Source organism: Mustela erminea, chromosome 17 (genome assembly GCF_009829155.1).
Source record: "Mustela erminea isolate mMusErm1 chromosome 17, mMusErm1.Pri, whole genome shotgun sequence".
NCBI lineage: Eukaryota > Metazoa > Chordata > Mammalia > Carnivora > Mustelidae > Mustela > Mustela erminea.
In genome coordinates, this window is record NC_045630.1 from 24,452,164 (window position 1) to 24,471,897 (window position 19,734).

A 19,734-nucleotide genomic window follows, 5' to 3' on the forward strand; every position below is an offset into this window, starting at 1 on the left:
ATACAAGAAAATTCCCATAAAACTATCAGCAGATTTCTCAGCAGAAAATTTGCAGGCCAGAAAGGCGTGACATGATATATTCAAAGAGCTAAAAGGGTGGTGGGGGTGGGGGGGAATCCCACCAAGAATACTTTACCCGCCAAAGTTATCATGAAGAAATAAATAAAATTTTAAAGACTCTACTCAGATAATTAAGAAAAAATATACAAATTACCAATATTACAAATGAAATGGGAACATTACTACAGACTATACTCTAAAAAAATAAGGAAATATTATGAATAACACTAGGTTATTAAATCCAACAACCTAAAAAGGAATGTGTATCTGTTTCATATCTGATATAAAAATTAGCCAACAGAATTTCAGTGGTTTCTTTTCTCCAGTTTCAATTGGTATCTCTGGTTATGAGCTATGGTTATTTGTAATACAGTAAACTACACTTATTTTTTATAAAGTCCCTGTTCATGATTATTTTCATATTTTTCTGTGCACAAACATTTTCGATACTTCTAGTTGTAAAACTACTTAAAAGTTGTGTTTAGGGTAGCAATGGAGCCCTCTTTTCCTTTTCTTCCAATGTCATGTTTTTGATACCAATTTTGCAAAAGTGAAAAAAGGGAAGATTTATAAAATTAACAATGTGCTGTCTTTCTTGTTGAGCATTACTGGTACTTGGCTCAACTTAGACTCTATATGCTTCATGAAAGAAGCTAAGATAACTCAGACCATTTCAGTAAAATATATGGCTTTTTTGTGATTGGTTAGAAACACATGTAAAGACTTTAAAAGAGAGAGAGAGACACTCTTAGGGGAAAACTTTTTATCTGGCACCTTCTACACCTCAAAGCTACATATAATAATAGGATTTTACTGTAGGTAGAACACCCAGATTAATAAATATTTCATAGTCAGTCTGAAAAATTCAAGTGAATGGACACTTATTTTAGATGAGCTTTGAAGTTTTCTCTCTCCTTGTTATTTATAACAATAAGCAATTTTGTAAGGGCTGAATGCACGACAGCATATCTGGCTTTCTTTTTCGTCACCAGAAAATTGTGGTTATTTTCTGTGTCATACGAAAAAGAGATTTTTACTTATTATCCACATTAGCTACTTTGTTGGTCTGTTTTTGTAGGTGGTCACTGGTTGAAGCTGGTGTGACTAAGAGTGGCAAGAATAGATCATCAGGGACAGGAAGGGGGTTTTCAAAACACAACCCCACTTAAGACGTGGTAGCCATTATCATCAGTTCTGTGTGCTGTCTTTTCAGAGTGACAAAACCACAGTAGAGTGCTGCCTATTTTGATAAAACCTGAGTTACCACTTTAGCAAGACATATTTTTCTTCCCCCAGCTCCAACATGGTGTGCATTGGATGCTCTCAGTTTTCAATCTTAAAGTTCCTTTCTCCCTCCTTCCCTTACCCTCCCTTTTCTCCCACTCCACACTCCCCCACCTCTTCCAGCATTTTCTGTCCTCCTCAAAATAAAAGGGCAATACTCTCCTATTTTTTTATCCAGAAAGGAAAAAGAGTATTGTAGAAAGAACACAGTGTTTAGAAGTGGACTAACCTGAGTGTGAATTTTGTCTTTTTCAAAGCAAAGTTACTTTGTTCGGAAGGGTCTCAGAAAGTGGTATGCTAGAGCTGGCTCATACTACTGGAGAGCCAACTTTCCTCCAGTCCCCTCCACTGACTCCATTTTAAATCAGTTGGCAGCTTGATCGGAGCATTTATATCACAGAATGGAGCAAATGCTACAAATCAGAAAAAAAAAAAAAAATTTTTTTTAACCCAAGGAGCCAGTTGTTAAATATTCACCAACATATCATGAGCTCAGTTTCCAAATTTCTCAAACAGGACTAATGTCAACCCTGCAAATCTGTTGTCAAAATTTCAAATAATTTAAATCAAACATCTAGCAAAATGCCAGATACATAAAAGACACTTAGTATGTGATAGATACCAGTATTGTTACGGTATTACAAATAGAGTCTGGCTATATGAAACCTCTATAAACCATGAGATCAATAATGTAAAAAGTATATTAAGGCAGCTTAATTTGATCTTATTAGGGTTGTTGGGTCCTTTAGAATTTATACATGAGAAAATTAGCACAGTATCCCATATAAGAGCCCACATAATTGTTAATGAGAACAATTTATTTTGCATTTTTTCCTTTTTCCATGTTCCCTTTGAATTATTATGTCCTCTGCCCAAGTTGTCAGCCACCACTAAAAATCATATGAATGCAACTTTTTGAGTACTGACGTGGAAAGATTCAGAAAACCATAAGACCTGTGAAGAAGTACCACGAACGGTAAAATCATAAAGAGAGGCAATTCAGTGACCATAATTAAGCATCTAAGGAACTCTTAGGTGACCACCTGTTCACCATTTCTTCTGACAGCTGAACCAATATTTTGGTTTCAATAGGGAAAAGAGAAAGTTAGATTTAGGCAAAACAATCTCAAAAATTATTCTTATGTTCTAGAGCTTTTTCTCTCTCATTCAAAGTTTATGAAGAGAGAGAGAGAGAGAGTGTCTGTGTACGTCTGTATGTCTGTATGATATATTATCCTAAATAAGGAGAGCAAGAGAAGAGTATTACCAATAATCTTGGACTGTAACCTCTACTTCTGGGACTTGTGTTCGAGGCTTTCACAAACTCATTTTATTGAAGGCTTCAGAAATTTGAGCAAAATTGTTTGCCTATAATTTATGCATAATGAAATGACTTGCAATAATGCCTCCAAAGTGTCTCAGAGTAAAAAATGTTTATGAATCTGTTTAGAAAGATGCCATTTTCCCTCCCTTTGCTAAATAATGATTTCAATGGTATTTTACTTTAGCTCTTAAAAGAGATACCAGCTCTTCATTTCTGATTATCACTGCACTGCAATCATCACACAAGTAAAATAAATTATTAAAATAATTTGTCACTTTTACATTCTTTAAGTGGCCAGTACCCACATTTCCCACTCAGTCCTATATGTCCTCTGATGTTGATTTATTACTTGTATTGAAGTTAAATTGTTTTATTATAATCTAATGCCTAAACGTTTGCCCTAGTGTGTTAAGCCCTCAAATTCCTTTTTTTTTAATCACTGACATGAGTCTTAAGATCACTAATGCTCTTAAAGCCAAAAATCAATTTAATAAGCAATACTGAACACAAAATTTGAATACTGTAATCACAAGAGAAATAACAGAGACCTTCAATATGAGATTTTAAGTTTTAGCTATGAATAGTTTGCAACTTTATGGAAATAATGAATATCAAAACTGGGTATGTTTTTCCAGTCTAAAACATAACTGAAGTATGCATTAATTCCAGAAAGTATTTACAAAATATTTTAGAATTAATCATGTCCTGTCATTTAAATTAGTTATTTAGACTACAGCTGTAGGCCTATTCCCTGCCTACCTCTCTGGAATCATCTTACATCACTCCTCTGTTTACCTTCCATGCCCAATGTTATTTGCCTTTTTTTTTTTTTTTTTTAAGATTTTATTTATTTATTTGAGAGAGAGCAAAAGCGAGAGAGATCACAGAAGGAGAGGGAGAGGCAGACTCCTGGCTGAGCAGACAGTCCAACGTAAAACTTAATCCCAGGACCCTGGGATCATGACCTGAGCCAAAGAGCCACGCACGTGCCCCCATTATTTGCTTTCTTAAATTTTTCTAATACACTATTCTTTATTCCATGGGGTCCTTTCTCATGCTGTTCCTTCAGAATTGAATGCTCTCCCAGTGCCCCCCTCCACTCTAAAGCCCAATTCAAGTATCACTTTCTCAGAGAAGGTTTCCCTATTTCTCAGTGAAGGGCATGTTCCTTTCCCTGACAGAAATCACCACTTTATGTTTATATATTCATTGTCTGTGTAATTAAAATTTAGGTTGCACAACAGCAGAGGCCTTGTCTATTCCTGTTCACCATTATAACCTCAAGATTTAACATAGTCTCTGGCATGCGGTAGGTGAATGACTGACTGACTGAATGAATGGTATACACAAATTACTACAAAATTAGCTTTAAGATATATGCAACATGAGATATAATTCAAGATTACAGCATAAGTACAGAATCCCAAATAACACTGATGTGGGTAAAGTATTTTGAAAACTTAAGCTCATTTAAAAAACAAAAAGTCTCAGGAAGCATCACACCCTGTATTCAAGACACTATTCTATCAACTACTTAGGTTACCCACTGTTCCTTTAAAAACTGAAGGAGATAGTAAGATGAAGGAGATAGAAAATATATTAAATTGATTTTTGGCTTTAAGAGCATTAGTGATCTTTCTATCTGGAGATAGAAAATTTAGACTGACTTCTGTATAAAGGTCTACACTGATAGAATCCTCCAAACACATCTTGAAAATTGCAGCTAATCTGCAGAGTTTCATATCACTGTTTAATGACAATTTAATTAAAATTCTGAGGAGTTGGTACCGGCTACCTAAAGCACACAGGAAGAAAGATCCTGTTTGAATCTAGGCTCAGGGAAGATAGAGCTATGAGGGAGAACTAATGAAGTATCGGCCAGCAGGGCAGAAGCCCCAGAGAGCAGTGGCATCTGTATAATGCATTTGCTCATTCTGGTTAAATAGAATGATATATTTTATTTATGAGAGATATAAAAATGTTAGAGCATTTTGCGAATCACATTAAAATGTATTTGTGTGAATGTATAACTGGACTAAATGCCAGTAGGGGAAAATAGCATATATGAAAGGACAGTGGGATAAAGGTAGAGAGGTGGTGTATCAAGAGGTTATTAGCTACCTATATTACTGACTGTCTAGACAAAACAATGGATTAAGAGGCAAAGAGGCCTAAACCACATAATTAGCTCTGACAAGTTTCTTAGACTTGGATCGTTTTTAGACACTAAATTTTTGACCCTAAAAAATATCACCTCACTTTCTATGCCATATGCAATAGGTTTTGACACAGTAAGTTTTTAAACACTTGAACTAAGTGGGAAAAAAAATCTAATATATAATGTTCATCACCATCGTTGTGTTGTTTGAAAGTGAAAATTCAGAAATGGTATCACATTACATTCTCACCGTCTTTAAAACAGAAGAAAACTACTAATGGAGCATAATTACTTTCTAACAAGGATCAAAGGCAGTAATGGCCTAGCAAAATACACTGCATTAATTAAATAATTTAGTTATAATTAAATAAGTATAGCTATTATTATTCATGTGTAATTTATTTCAAAAGACTGCCAATACTAAGGGGCCTCACTGTGCTCAGTCAGTGAAGCATATGACTCTTGACTGCATGGTTGGTCATGAGTTCGAGCCCCACACTGGTTATAGAGATTACTTTAAAAAAATTTTAAGGGGACGCCTGGGTGGCTCAGTGGGTTAAAGCCTCTGCCTTCGGCTCAGGTCATGATCCCAGGGTCCTGGGTTCGAGCCCCGCATCAGGCTCTCTGCTTGGCAGGGAGTCTGCTTCCTTTCCTCTCTCTCTGCCTGTCTCTCTGCCTACTTGTGATCTCTGTCAAATAAATAAATAAAATTTTTTAAAAATAAAAATAAAAAAATTTTAAGAATGCCAATACTTATTATAAATATAAAATATAATAAAAATAAGGTAAAATAAATATATTTAGCTGGTAAAAAGGAGATACACTCATGCATTCACACACACACACACACACATGCTCATGTACGCATAGAATATTTCTGGATGGCTATAATGGCAATAGAGGACAGCTCCAGGATACAGACCTAAGAAAGGGAGGATCCAGAGTAGGAAGTGGATTTCCTTATTATCATATACCCTAATAGGTATCAAAATGCTTTCCAGACTCATATATGACTTTTCCCCAGAAAAAGTTTATAAAAATTTTCAAAGTTAAATGGATGGGATTAAATGGGAATAATTAATCATTCCTATACTTATTCAAAGGAAAAAAATATATGTTCAAATCATGGAAGTGAAAGGGATCTAATATCATTCTCTTAAATTTTATTAAGTAGAAAACTGAAACAATTAAGGAAATTTGTTCTCCCAAAGTTAACAGTCAGGTCTGTGATCTTAGATTTTAAAATCTTGAACCCCTTATTCTGGATAATATGATTCTCACTATCTCATTATCTTCATTATCTTCATTAGAGGAGTGTCAAAGCCTCCAAAGACAAAAAAATTTTTCCTTGAAGTTTCCTGGACGCTAGGTAAGCAATATACAACAATCAGGATTTAACAGTAATTTTTACTGATTTGAAAACAGGCAACTCAGAAACTGAAATCTGGCAAGGATGATTATTTTTTAAAGCGAACTCAGGAAGCAGCTGAATTTAGCTCAAGAAGGAACTAGCTGCTGCCTGCAATTGTCCTTGGAAGGTAAATGCCAAAGTCAAAGGGTTCATGTATGAACTCTTTACACTGCTTAAATCTAGAGGCAGGAGCAGGAAACTAATTAGCATCTCATTTATTATGTGTTTAGGCCTTCTTAACTGACCTAATTATAACTCATCTCAAAGCAATCTAATCATTTAGGGAATTTAGTCTAGAAACAGTTCACTTTCATCTAACCTATGGAATTCACAACTCAGGTGCCATCCTGAAAAGAGAAGTCCCTACTAACTCTTCTTCTCTTGAAACTCATCCTCACTTGAAAGCCCATGTACTTATGTTAGGGCACCATTCGGATTACATGTATTAGGAAAGGATGGCTTATGTCTCAGCAAAAATTGACAAATACTTTTAGAATTTTCCAGCTTCAGACAGTGGAAACTCTATCATCAAGCAAACATTAATTTTAGATGGTGAATAAAAAGAAAGATGAAGAATATTAGAAGAATCCTAAAATTAACCACCAAATTATTAGGACATAGAAAAAGATAGAGACAGGTTATTGTTAGGATAGAGAAAGACAGACACAGACTGGAGGAGATACTCTATGACCCACATCAAGCATTTAAAGAGAAGTGTAGGGGGACGCATGGGTGGCTCAGTTGGTTAAGCAGCTGCCTTCGGCTCAGATCATGATCCCAGCATCCTGGGATCGAGTCCCACATCGGGCTCCTTGCTCCGCAGGGAGCCTGCTTCTCCCTCTGACTCTGCCTTCCACTCTGTCTGCCTGTGCTCGCTCTCGCTCGCTCTCTGACAAATAAATAAATAAAAATCTTTAAAGAGAAGTGTAGGGGTGCCTGGGTGGCTCAGTTGTTAAGTGTCTGCCTTTGGCTCAGGTCATAATCCCAGGGTCCTAGGATTGAGCCCTACATCAGGCTCCCTGTTCGGTGGGAAGCCTGATTCTCCCTCTCCCAGTCCCCCTGCTTGTGTTCCTTCTCTCACTGTGTCTTTCTCTGTCAAATAAATAAAATCTTAAAAGTAAATAAATAAATAAAGGTCTAAGAATATTGCTGACCTTCTCCCAGAAGAGAAAAAATTATATATACTAATTTTTTTTTCGTATCACCCTTGTTTATTAAGAGACATTATTTATTTATTAAGGGACATTCAAGATTTTTCTTGAAGCTTCCTGGAATCATTAACAAGCAAAAGGAAGAGGCTGTATCAACTAAGTAATACTTGTCCCAATGCACTAACTCTCTTAAAAGTAATTTCCATAGGCTATGAACTGTGGGCACCCATATGGAAATAATTAGAAAAACAAAAGGCATTTTTAAATTATCTTTTAAATGTTAGACTTGATTGTACTATAAAATACTTTTTTTTTAAAAAAAAATCTTTGTTTGTCATAACTGATATCCTGGAAAGCTATACACAGTAATTAAAATTCCTCTCCTGGAATGTGGCAGGATAAAGACTCAGTGACAGACAATATGTTAGCTTTTCTTCTGAGTTTTAATGCCATGGTTTCAAGAGAGCTCAATTTTCAAAAACGGATTTCCTCAAGTACAGCATTTTAATCCCCACTTCTTCTGGTCAAAAAGGAAAGTAGTGGTGAGTATAAGGCTACCCTATGCTTGGTCAACTTCAGAGAGTTACACTGTGTTCCAAGGTTCAAAGAAAGAGAATGGATTGCTTCCACATTTGTTAGGCTCCACCATGACCTCAGAGACTCCTTTAAAGATTTACTTAAAACTATGAACCAACTGCCCAAAAAGAAAATACACACAAATTGTGTAATTTCAGAAAGTACCCAAACTCCAGGTTAGGACACTTTGCCCTAAAAAAGAATAGCAGATTTATACACTTAGAGCCAACACACATGCTATATTTCAGTGTAATGATGACTTTTTATATTTCACTTATTCTGTGTATCTTATAGTAAAGATCACTATTTCCAGAAGCAGGAATACCAAGAATTGCCTGCAAATGCCTTACTAGAGATATATTAGACTGTTAGAACTATTTTCTCATTGATCATTCCCTTACGGCAGTGGTTCAAAAAAAGGGGCTATGCACCCCAAGGAGGCGCTTTGGAAGTTTGCAAAGGTATTTTTGGTTACCACAGTAACCAAGGTTGCCACTAAAGGACATATATGTTAGACACCTTAGAATACATGGATATACCCATACAGTGAAGGATGTCCTATCAGACATTCATGTGTTAAACTACTTCATAATTACCTAAGCCTAAAACTTAAATGTTACACACATAAACCAAAGGCAATTTTGCAAAATTTTAAAATAGACTGAATTTCTAAGAATGCAATTACCAAAAAAATAGATAAAGATTGTATTTTGTTTTGTTTAGAACTTCAACATTGTAGTTCACCTTTCTGGAAAATCATGTGCAAGTGGCAACAATACCTGTGATATTTTAACTACCAATGAAACATGCCTCTACCAATCTGCATTTGAGAATGCCACAATCGTGATGATTTTATGTATAGATGCAAGCATCTGAGCATTTTATCATGTCTTCTTGCACAGTCATGCTTGAGCATTTACATCTCAAAATACATATTATTCTAAATTATTTTCCTTATTATTCCTCATTTGTATTACTTAAGGCATTATAACTACTTTTAACTTACATGTGAGGTAAATCTATAAATGTATACTATATAAATATATATTTAATTTATACCTATACACACAGAGGGGTGTGTGTGTGTGTGTGTGTGTGTGTGTGTGAATTCTGTCTTAAGATAAAGAGAATATCATAAAAGATTTGCTGTAAAAATTGTCCATGAGTCTGATAGGGTTGAAAAACACTAATCTAGGAATTGCAATACTAAATTTAAATGGAAAGCCTGCCAAACTTCTTTTTGAACAGCATTTAATATTGTTACATGGTAGTGCATAGGATTAATTTATAGGGTTTTTGTTGTTCTTGTTGTTTTTAGGGAGAGAGCACGAGTGGGCCAGGGGTGGAAGGGGAGAGGAGGAGAGAGAGAATCTTAAGCAGGGTCCACAATCAGCACAGAGCAAGCCTGAGGCAGGGCTCGATCTCATGATCCTGAGATCAAGGCCTGAGCCTAAATCAAGAATCATATATTTAGGGGCACTTGGGTGGTTCAGTCATTAAGTGGCTGCCTTCAGCTCAGGTCCTGATCCTGGGATCCTGGGATCGAGCCCCTCATCAGGCTCCCTGCTTTAGCAGGAGCCTGCTTCTCCCTCTTCTACTCCCTCTGCTCGTATTCCCTCTCTCACTCTCTCTCTCTCTCTCTGTCAAATACATAAATAAAATCTTAAAAAAAAAAAAAAAAAAGATCGAATGCTTAACCAACTGAGCCACCCAAGCACCCCTGTCAGGTGTTTTTTACCTCTCCCATTACGATAGAGGCTAGAATTATAGTCAGCTTCTCTTCGTTCCCAATTATTTCTACAAGTTACCTAGGCCATAGTCAGAAGTGGCATTCTTTTCAACTTGACCCTTGGAACTCTCTTACCAGGGCCAATTTATAGGTATAATTGACGTTGGGAAATTGGATGGAAAAATTAGATTAAAATGGCATAAAGTGTAGTGGTACAGGATCACACCATCTGTGGATCAGATCATTGATGTGTGAATACACAGACACCTCTTAAGCTACATCGTCCTTGCACCTCTCTGCTCAGTGAGGACTATTCATTCAAGGGTGCTTGGAATTGAATTCAACTTTTATATAATTTGGGAGAAACTGACATCTTTACTATATTGAGCCTTCTAACCCATGAACAGAACATGTCTCTCCATTATTTTACATGCACTCTGATTAGATTTACCATCATTTTCCAGTTTACAGCATCCATGGCCTGCAAATATTCTGTTAAATGTGCACCCAAGTATTTCTAATTAATTAATTAATTAAATGGCATAAAGGACTTGCAAATATTTGAAAGAGACATCTCTTTCATCTCCTATCAATTTCTCACTGACAACTTCTCCAAACAGGGAATAGTCAATAATAGTTTCAAATTTAGTTAGGCCTTGCTCAAGTTCAAGGTTTGAAAAAGATTGTCATGAATGAATGGAAGGAAGAAAAGAATGGAAAAGGGAGGAAAGAAAGGGAAAAAGAAAAAGACTGTTGCTTGTGTTGGTAAGGCAAATCTATAAAATAGAACATGACAAAGACTATGCTAGAACATATAAAATGTATATATACCTATAAACTTAATTATTCAAAAACTGTTAAGCATAATAAATCCTTTTTAAAAGCACTGAATAACAGAACCAAGAGAGCAAAATTATGGACATGGTTACTCATACTCCCATAAGAGACCATAAAAACAAAAAGCAATTAACACTTACTGCTTCTAGGACTTCACTCTTCAATCTCCTCTCCCCATTAGGCTAAAACTTCATAAAACATCTCCAAGTGGAGATTCTGATTCTGAATAGCTTATGTTTTTATTAAAATAGCTATATTAAGTACTAAGTAAAGAACTTTTTACCACAGAAAATGTTCATAACCTTTTCTCTCTAGTAAGATCTCATCCACACGGACCACAGGTACAATATTGCCTGAGTGGACAAAACACCATTTTCAAATAGTCAATCCTGCTTCCTTCGAAACTGTTCACTGCTCAGATTCAAGTTTGAATTACCCAGGCCAATATTTTAGGCAAGCTACTCAGGTATGATTATTTTCATTCTGTAGAGAAAGTTGCTCAGATAAAACAATAGTTTTACAGGTTATAAATGTTTCCTTAGCCTTTACCTTGTGGACAGAAAATCAGTTACTGATTAAACTGCCTGAGCTCCATGGTAATGATGCTTCTCAACACAAAACCAATACCAATGTGAAAGTTAAGAGTGAACAGGAACACCGTGCTCATAGATCAGATTACTTTAAAAGGCCTATGTTTCATTTCATGTCTTTTCAACTCATATCTTCAGGATTAGAAATTGCATGTGCCGGGGCACCTGGGTGGCTCAGTGGTTTAAGCCGCTGCCTTCGGCTCAGGTCATGATCTCAGGGTCCTGGGATCGGGTCCCGCATCGGGCTCTCTGCTCAGCAGGGAGCCTGCTTCCCTCTCTCTCTCTTTCTGCCTGCCTCTCCATCTACTTGTAATTTCTCTCTGTCAAATAAATAAATAAAATCTTTAAAAAAAAAAAAAAGAAATTGCATGTGCCAGCCATATAATACTCAAGATAAAAATACCCCCATACTCTAAGAAACTACTGGTGTAGAGTGGTGTATAAATTTACTGACTGCTGATTAAGTAATAATTATTATTAATTTATTAAGGAAATAAAGACAATTAAAATTATGTGGAATAAGAGTATGTGTCAAGAAACTGAGCCAAGATGAATCCACTTGCCCCCAGAGTAGCCAAGATAAAGTGTCATAGAAAGTAAATTAGAAATAATGAACACTTAAATCAAAAAAACTGAAAAAAGAGCTGACAATTTTAAACAGAAAAACTCTCAGGCTCAGGCTGGTATGTATGTATGTACATACGTATGTGCATGCATGTAAGTATGTGTGTGTTTAATTGTAAACAAATGCTGATGCGTGAATAATTAACATCTGAAACCTGAAAACCTGCAAAAAAGCTAAATATAGACCAGAATTCCTGAATAAAAAAGATATAGGAAAAGAGCATGAAATACGAATCAGTAACATGTCTTTCCAAGAAAAAAGGCAACACAATCAGCTTCAAATGTGAACACAGAAGGACCAACTCTAAGGAAAAGAACCCCAAAGAACTCCCCTTGAAAAGTATGCTGTAAACCAGGAGAGAACATTTTAAATAGCTGCACATGTCAATGAATATTAAAAATATTTTAATCCTCCTAAGAAGTGTGTTTCTAATTAGACACTCCCTTTTCTGATTATGTATTTTATTGCAATGGCAGAATTAACTATGACTTAGCTCTTCCCACAATAGCAGCTGTTAGATTTAACTTAGCAGCTTCCTCTTTTATGTTCCTACCAAAACTTGTGTATACTATATATGTACACTTAACATAACTTCTTCTAGGGAAAGACCACAGAATGTCTCTATCTCAACTTAACCTGCTACTGAGGCAATTTACTGTATTTTTTTTCTCTTTTAAAATGGAGAGAGGAAATCCTTTAGTCTACTTCATAAATGTTTAGTTCTCTGGTCAACATTTTATTCCCTATAAAATGCAGGCCAAGAATCTACTTCCAAATGTCTTGGAATCTTTCTTAGCAACTAAGTAACAGAGAATATTGTCTATATTCAATTTTGTTCAGAAAGGAGGAGCAGTTTAAGCAAGAAAAAACAAATCTAAAATATTAGGTGAGGAGGACGGTGAAGGAAAAGTCACACATTAAGTATTTTTAAGAGTGGAAATAAATGTATTCATAATCACTTAGCCAAACTGCTAATCTATTTTAAACCTTCCATTCTTCCATGACATGTATTTCTTTAAAATATAAAGTGGAATGTTAAGAAGCCAGCACTCTGGCAAGCATAAACCCTCTAGTAATTTTTACAAGTTGCTTTTTGGAAAGGCCCACCCACCTAACTCCATCCCCATTTTGAAACTGTTCTGTCCCATAATTAAATACTATAGCCTTCATTTTAAAGGTTGAAAGCAGTTAACTGCAACTGCTCTCTACATTCAGAACTCAACATATGGCTGCAAACCCTAAAAGGCTAATTTCAGTAATAAAAAGAATGGTTGGGAAAAGGCACAAACTTGAGAATTGTAGAAAGAAATCTTCAATTAATGGCTGTGACATTAGAAGGACCAATAAGCCTTCTGCCTATCTCTTGGATTGTGCTCCCTCTAAGGGTAAAAGATAAAGATCAGGTCTTAGAACCATTCAGTAGTTAGCATCCTCATTAAATACCAGAAAAGGAAGGCAGTTAGTGTCAACTGTAATGATTTAAAGAAACACCTTTCACAAGTGAAGTCATCCAAGTATATGAACCTACTAAAAAAGTCAAGCAAGCCCTTATCTAAAAGACACATAAAAATAAATGGACACTTCACCAAAATAAAATCTTTTTTTTTTAAAGATTTTATTTATTTATTTGACAGAGAGAGATTACAAGTAGACAGAGAGAGAGAGAGAGGAGGAAGCAGGCTCCCTGCTGAGCAGAGAGCCCGATGCGGGACTCGATCCCAGGACCCTGATCATGACCCCCAAAATAAAATCTTTTAATAAGAACTGTCACCAAAGATCCCTTGGGGATTTTCTAAACTATAAACAGAACTTGCCAATCATAAAGGGAAGAAAAAGCAACCATTACAAGTTAAGAAGACTTAAAGATATCCAAATGTACAGGATAGGTATTGGATTTTTTTTAAGTACTCAATGACTAAGGAAAAAAGAGGTAGTCATAAAAATGTCAAAAAATTGATCAATGGCACATTTTTAAAGGGCACGTAGGCAACTCTATGCATTCATGTTGCAAATAATTTTGAGGTTAAAGAATATATATTCTATTGATCTATTATTGCCCTAATAAAAGATGAAAACTAAGGATAATTTCATTGATTTATCTTCATTCTCTTAGAATTCTTAAAAAATTTTTTAAGGATTTTATTTTATTTATTTGACAGAGAGAAAGACAACAAGAGACGAACACAGCAAGGGAACAGGAGAGAGAGAAGCAGACTTCCCACTGAGCAGGCAGCCCAATACAGGGCTCAATCCCAGATCCTTGGGATCAGGACCCGAGCCGAAGGCAGTCGCTTAATGGCTGAGCCACCCAGGTGCCCCAGAATTCTTAAATACTAAAAGAAAAGTAGTTTTAAGGTTAAAAGAATAAATTACAGAGCCACAATTAACTTTGACATTATCATACATGTTCAAAAAATGTATTTAAGGACTTTGGTTTCCATATATGAGCTGTACAACACTTGACAAACTCTAAGACTCCACACATTAAAGAGCGGTAGTAAGAATGACTAAAATGACTTTAAAAATAAAAGAATCAGGGGCACCTGGGTGGCTCAGTGGGTTAAGCTTTCAGCTCAGGTCATGATATCAGCGTCCAGGGATAGAGCCCTGCATCAGGCTCTCTGCTCAGCAGGGACCTGCTCCCTCCCCCAACCCCGCCTTCTGCCTGCCTCTCTGCCTCCTTGTGATCTGTGTCAAATAAATAAATAAAATCTTTGTAAAAATAATAAATAAAAATATAAAAGAATCACCATAGGGGCACCTGGTTGGCTCAGCTGGTTAAGTGTCTGCATTTGACTCAAGTCATGATCCTGGGGTCCTGGGAATGAGCCCTACACCAGGCTGCCTGCTCAGTGGAAGCAGGGCGGGGATGGGGGGGGCTGAGGGGGTCTGCTACTACCCCTCCTTCTGCCTCCTACCCCCTCTCATGCTTTATCTTTCTCTTTCAAATAAAAACTTAAAAAAAAAAAAAAAAAGACCATAAAATGTGACCTGCTACCTACTTCTCATGGGATGGTACAGATAGCCTCATGGACTGCTGTGAGGTTGAACATAAGTTTGTAGGCAAAAAGGCAGGAATACAGAGCCCAACATATTCAACCAGCCTCCAGAGTTAGCAGTACTATTGCTGAGACCCCACAGGCCACATTAAAGTTAAAGCATACCACAGTCCCAAATTTTAAAATGAGACATAAAAGTGGGAGTAGAGAATATCACACTCAAAACAGGAACACCCTCTCATAGACCAGCAGTGAAAGCTTCTGATTACAAATCAGGCTTTAAAGGAAATAGGCCCTAGAAATTAAGCTGAAGGTATGAAAAGAAAGAGACTTCTGGTAATAATATTTCTGATCAATTTTCTCCTCAAGGGTATATCTATATCTAATAGATTTTGCTAGTAATAAGACAGTCTACGTTCTGGTCTGAAATTATTTTTTGGTTTGTCACAGGATCTAAAATGAGACTAAATTGTGTGCTATCTCTGATCTCCATTTTAATAAATGTTTATTATCAGGAAACAAACTCAACTGCAGAGAACAAACTGATGGTTACCAGAAGGGAGGGGGGTGGGGTCTAAGGAAGGGCATGGGGATTAAGGAGGGCACTTGTCAAGATGAGCACTGGGTCATGGATGAAATTGTTAAATCACTATATTGCACACCTGAAACTAATATAATACTGTATGTTAACTAAAGAGAGAAAATAAAAACAAAATTATACTTTTTAAAAATGTGTTTGTTAAAACTGTAGAGAGTACTTAAGTTTAAAAATACACAGGACTAGGGGCGCCTGGCTGACTCAGTTGGGAGAGCACGTTGACTCTTGATCTCGGGGTTTTGAGTCTGAGCCTGAGGCTGGGTGCACAGATTACTTAAAAAAATAAAATCTTTGAAAAAAAATGAAAAATAAAAATGCACAGGATTTTAGGAAAACCAGAACATATGCAGGTGGGTGCTTAAGGAATTTTCTGCCCATTTTACCAAAAGCAGGGTGCCATCTGCTTGTGCCATGAATCAAGCTAACCCTCAGCAGTCTCCAAAGTTGACAGGAAAATCTGGTTGTTTAGTTAACATTGAAAACACACTTTAAATCCAAGATGAACTGTTGTTTTTTAAACTGATCTTAGACATAGTTAAAAACTTGTTTTCCCCTTTAAAAGTAGCTGTTTTTCTATCCTTTCTTCACACAACTGCTTTTCTTTAAAAAAAAAAAAAAGGTTATGAAGACCACTGATTTCAAGAGTACTCTTCAAGTTGGGGCCACCTTGGATGGCTCAGTCGTTAAGCGTCTGCCTTCAGCACAGGTCATGATCCCAGGGTCCTGGGTTTAAGCCCGACATCACGCTCCCTGCTAGGTGGGAAGCCTGCTTACCCTTCTCCCAATCCCTCTGCTTGAGTTCCCTCTCTGTTTCTCTTCAAGTAACCAAAAATCTATTGATTCACCATCTGAAAAATTAGCTCATCCTTTTATATTGGCAATTATTTCTATCCTTGAGAGTACAAATATCAACAAAGAAGAAAAAAAGCAGAGCTACATTATTATGATCGACCACATTCAAGTGGAAAATATAAATCTTCATTCTCTCATCCTGTTATTGCTTTATCTAATTGAAACTTCAAGTCTTCTGGGGAGGGGTAAAGGCCACTGTTATAGTGTCATTGTATATAAAATAGCATAAAACACACATTTTAAATTAGTGTGCACATTATTAAAAGCCTAAAGAAAACATTCTTACCAGATATGGAGGAGAGGGGATTCCACACTATATTGATTAGGAAAGTTTTTCGTTTGATTATCTGAATGACAAATAGAAATACCTTCCTCAGAACAGAAGCTAAAAAGACCTGTAATAAAACACTGTAAAAATCTATGTAAAAGACTAAAAATCTAATTTAAACTAAGAAGTGACTCTATAGGGGCGCCTGGGTGGCTCAGTGGGTTAAGCCTCTGCCTTCGGCTCAGGTCATGATCCCAGGGTCCTGGGATCTAGCCCCACATCGGGCTCTCTGCTCAGCGGAAAACCTGCTTCACTTCCTGTCTCTCTTTCTGGGTGCCCCTCTGCCTACTTGTGATCTCTGTCTATCAAATAAATAAATAAAATCTTAATTAAAAAAAAAAAAAAGAAGTGACTCTATACACTGATTTTTTAAAAATTCTGTTTCCTCTGTGAATAAATATACTAATAATGAGATCATCTACCTCTATATCTTTTAAGACTGCATAGAATTTTGGCCATATTTGCATCATATTACATACCTATCGATTTTAATTCCATGAGAATATCTGTCATCTCGTGAAAAACTTTCACCTTAAAATTGTTATTTGGATAACATGCTTAGAATTTGTTGAAGTGCATTAATTTAAAACTCCACAACATGATCACATTGGTACTGTCACACAGCTATTATTTTCACACATTGCAACACTGAAATTGATCACAGCACATGAGCCATGAAAAAAGATTCCTCCTAAGTCCAATGTTTCTAGCACCTTTAGGAAATAAGGTTTTCTTGCCTTACTTTCAGGAAGCTGAAAAGAGATGAATTTGGCTTTGCTGAGATCAAGGCATAGTTAAGGGAAACCAGGTTTGTTGGCCTCTGCAATGGAGATATTACCATGGGTCTGGTAGCCTGTGTGTGAGTCTGCATGTATGTGCAGATATGTAAAGAGAAGGGAAAAGTGTGAATACAATTCCATTCTCATATTCATTTATAACTAAGTCTTTAAAGGGCACAAGGCCAAGCAGTAAGTTGATGTTTGCCGTTATTAAGATACTAGAAAGCAAGGCAGGAGAGGAACTCAGCTTCTTCGTTAGGAAGGTCTACTTTTTCATAAGGTCCCTTTCAGTTCTAAAAAATAAAACGCTCAAGAAACATCAATTACTAGGAACATAAAGATGAATATAACATAGTTCTCGCTCTAAAGTTAACCTGATGAAAAACTTAATCACCATGTTCACTACTCCTAAATAATTTTATGCATACATACACACTCACACAAATATATATGAAATATTCAAAGTACAAAAGCATGTGTCTGAAGAAACTTAAAACTTTGGCCTCATGAAATAGGAAAAATAATTGAAAACTGACGATATTATCACTCCACAAAAATAATCTCTTTACCACAGAACTATCCAAGAACAAGCTTTTAATATCACACTTAATAAGCAGCCATCCAGGGCGCCTGGGTGGCTCAGTGGGTTAAGTCACTGCCTTCGGCTCAGGTCATGATCTCAGGGTCCTGGGATCGAGTCCCACATCGGGCTCTCTGCTCAGCAGGGGCCTGTTTCCCTTCCTCTCTCTCTGCCTGCCTCTCTGCTTACTTGTGATCTCTCTCTGTCAAATAAATAAATAAAATTCTTAAAAAAAAAAAAAAAAAAACCCAGGCAAATAAGCAGCCATCCATATTTTGTTCCCTTTAAAAAAGAAAAAAAAATCCTGCACTCATAGAAGAAAATGACATCAACAAATTGAATGATATTTATTTTTAGGAAATTATTTAGAATAACTAGGGGAATACGGTTTAAATACCACATATACCCCCCCAAAATGCTTAATATATCAAGAAATATAGTATTTATACACACACACACACACACACACACACACACACACACAATATGTATATATAATACAATATATCAAGAAATAGGGGGTGCCTGGATGGCTCAGTTGGTTAAGCATCTGCCTTTGATTTGGGTCATTATCCCAGGGTCTTGGAATGAGTTCCACATCAGGCTCCTTGCTCCACAGGGAGCCTGCTTTTCCCTCTGCATACCCACCCACACCCACACCCCACCCACATGAATAAATAAAATCTTAAAAAAGGAAAGGAAAGAAAACAGAAATAAACCCATACCTTTATAAACAAATGATTCTGACATGGGTGCCAAGACTGCTCAATGTGGAAAGAACAGTCTCCAAAAAAAGGTGTTAGAATAACAGGATATCCACATACAAAAGTATGAAGATAGACATTATACGTCACATCATACACAAATTTGGTTCAAATTCGATCTTTATAGATCCTGGATACTGGTTCCTTATCAATATACTGATACGATTTGAAAATATTTTTGTTTCCTTAATGTCTTTTGACTATTAAACTTTTTTTTTTTTTAAAAGATTTTATTTAACAGACAGAGATCACAAGTAGGCGGAGAGGCAGACAGAGAGAGAGAGGAGGAAGCAGGTTCCCTGCTGAGCAGAGAGCCCGATGTGGGGCTCGATCCCAGGACCCTGGGATCATGACCTAAGCCGAAGGCAGAGGCTTTAACCCACTGAGCCACCCAGGCGCCCAACTATTAAACTTTTAGAAGGAATAATTCTGTGAAACACTGGATTAGACAATAGTTTCTCTGATACAACACCAAAAGCACAAAAATAGGTAAAAATAAACATGACTTTATCAAAATTTAAAGGTTTTGTGCTTCAAGACATCATCAATAAAAGGAAAAGATAACCTGAGAATAGGAGAAAATATTTTCAAATCATATATGTGATAAGGTCTACTATTCAGAATATATAAAAAAATTCTTACAAATCAAGTCAATTAAGAATTGGACAAAGGAAAAAAAAAAAGAAAAGAAAAGAACTGGGCAAAGGATTTGAATAGACATTTCTCCAAAGAAGTTATACAATGTCCTATAAGCAAGCAGCAAGATATTCAGCATCATTAGTCACAAAGGAAATACAAATCAAAACCATAGAAAGGTGCCACTTCATACCTACTACAATAGGTATAATTAAAAGGTAGACAGTAACAACTACTGACAGGATGTGGAAAACTGGAATCTTCATTCACTCCTGGTGAGAAGGTAAAATGGTATGTTTTGTCATTTCCCCCCAAAAATTAAGCATAAAGTTAGCACATGACCCAGAGATTCCACTCCTCGGCATATACCCAGAAAACTGAAAACATGTCAACAACAAAATTGTTCATGAATGTGCATATCTGCATTATTCATAATAGTCAAACTGTGTAAAC

At 36.3% G+C, this 19,734-nt stretch overlaps 1 protein-coding gene across 2 annotated transcripts in view; it reads right to left on the minus strand.

The window, feature by feature from the left end:
- The window catches only part of RASAL2 (RAS protein activator like 2), a 365,886-nt gene that overhangs the window by 276,449 nt on the left and 69,703 nt on the right, over positions 1 to 19,734 (minus strand). The gene's annotated exons all lie outside the window — the stretch shown is intronic.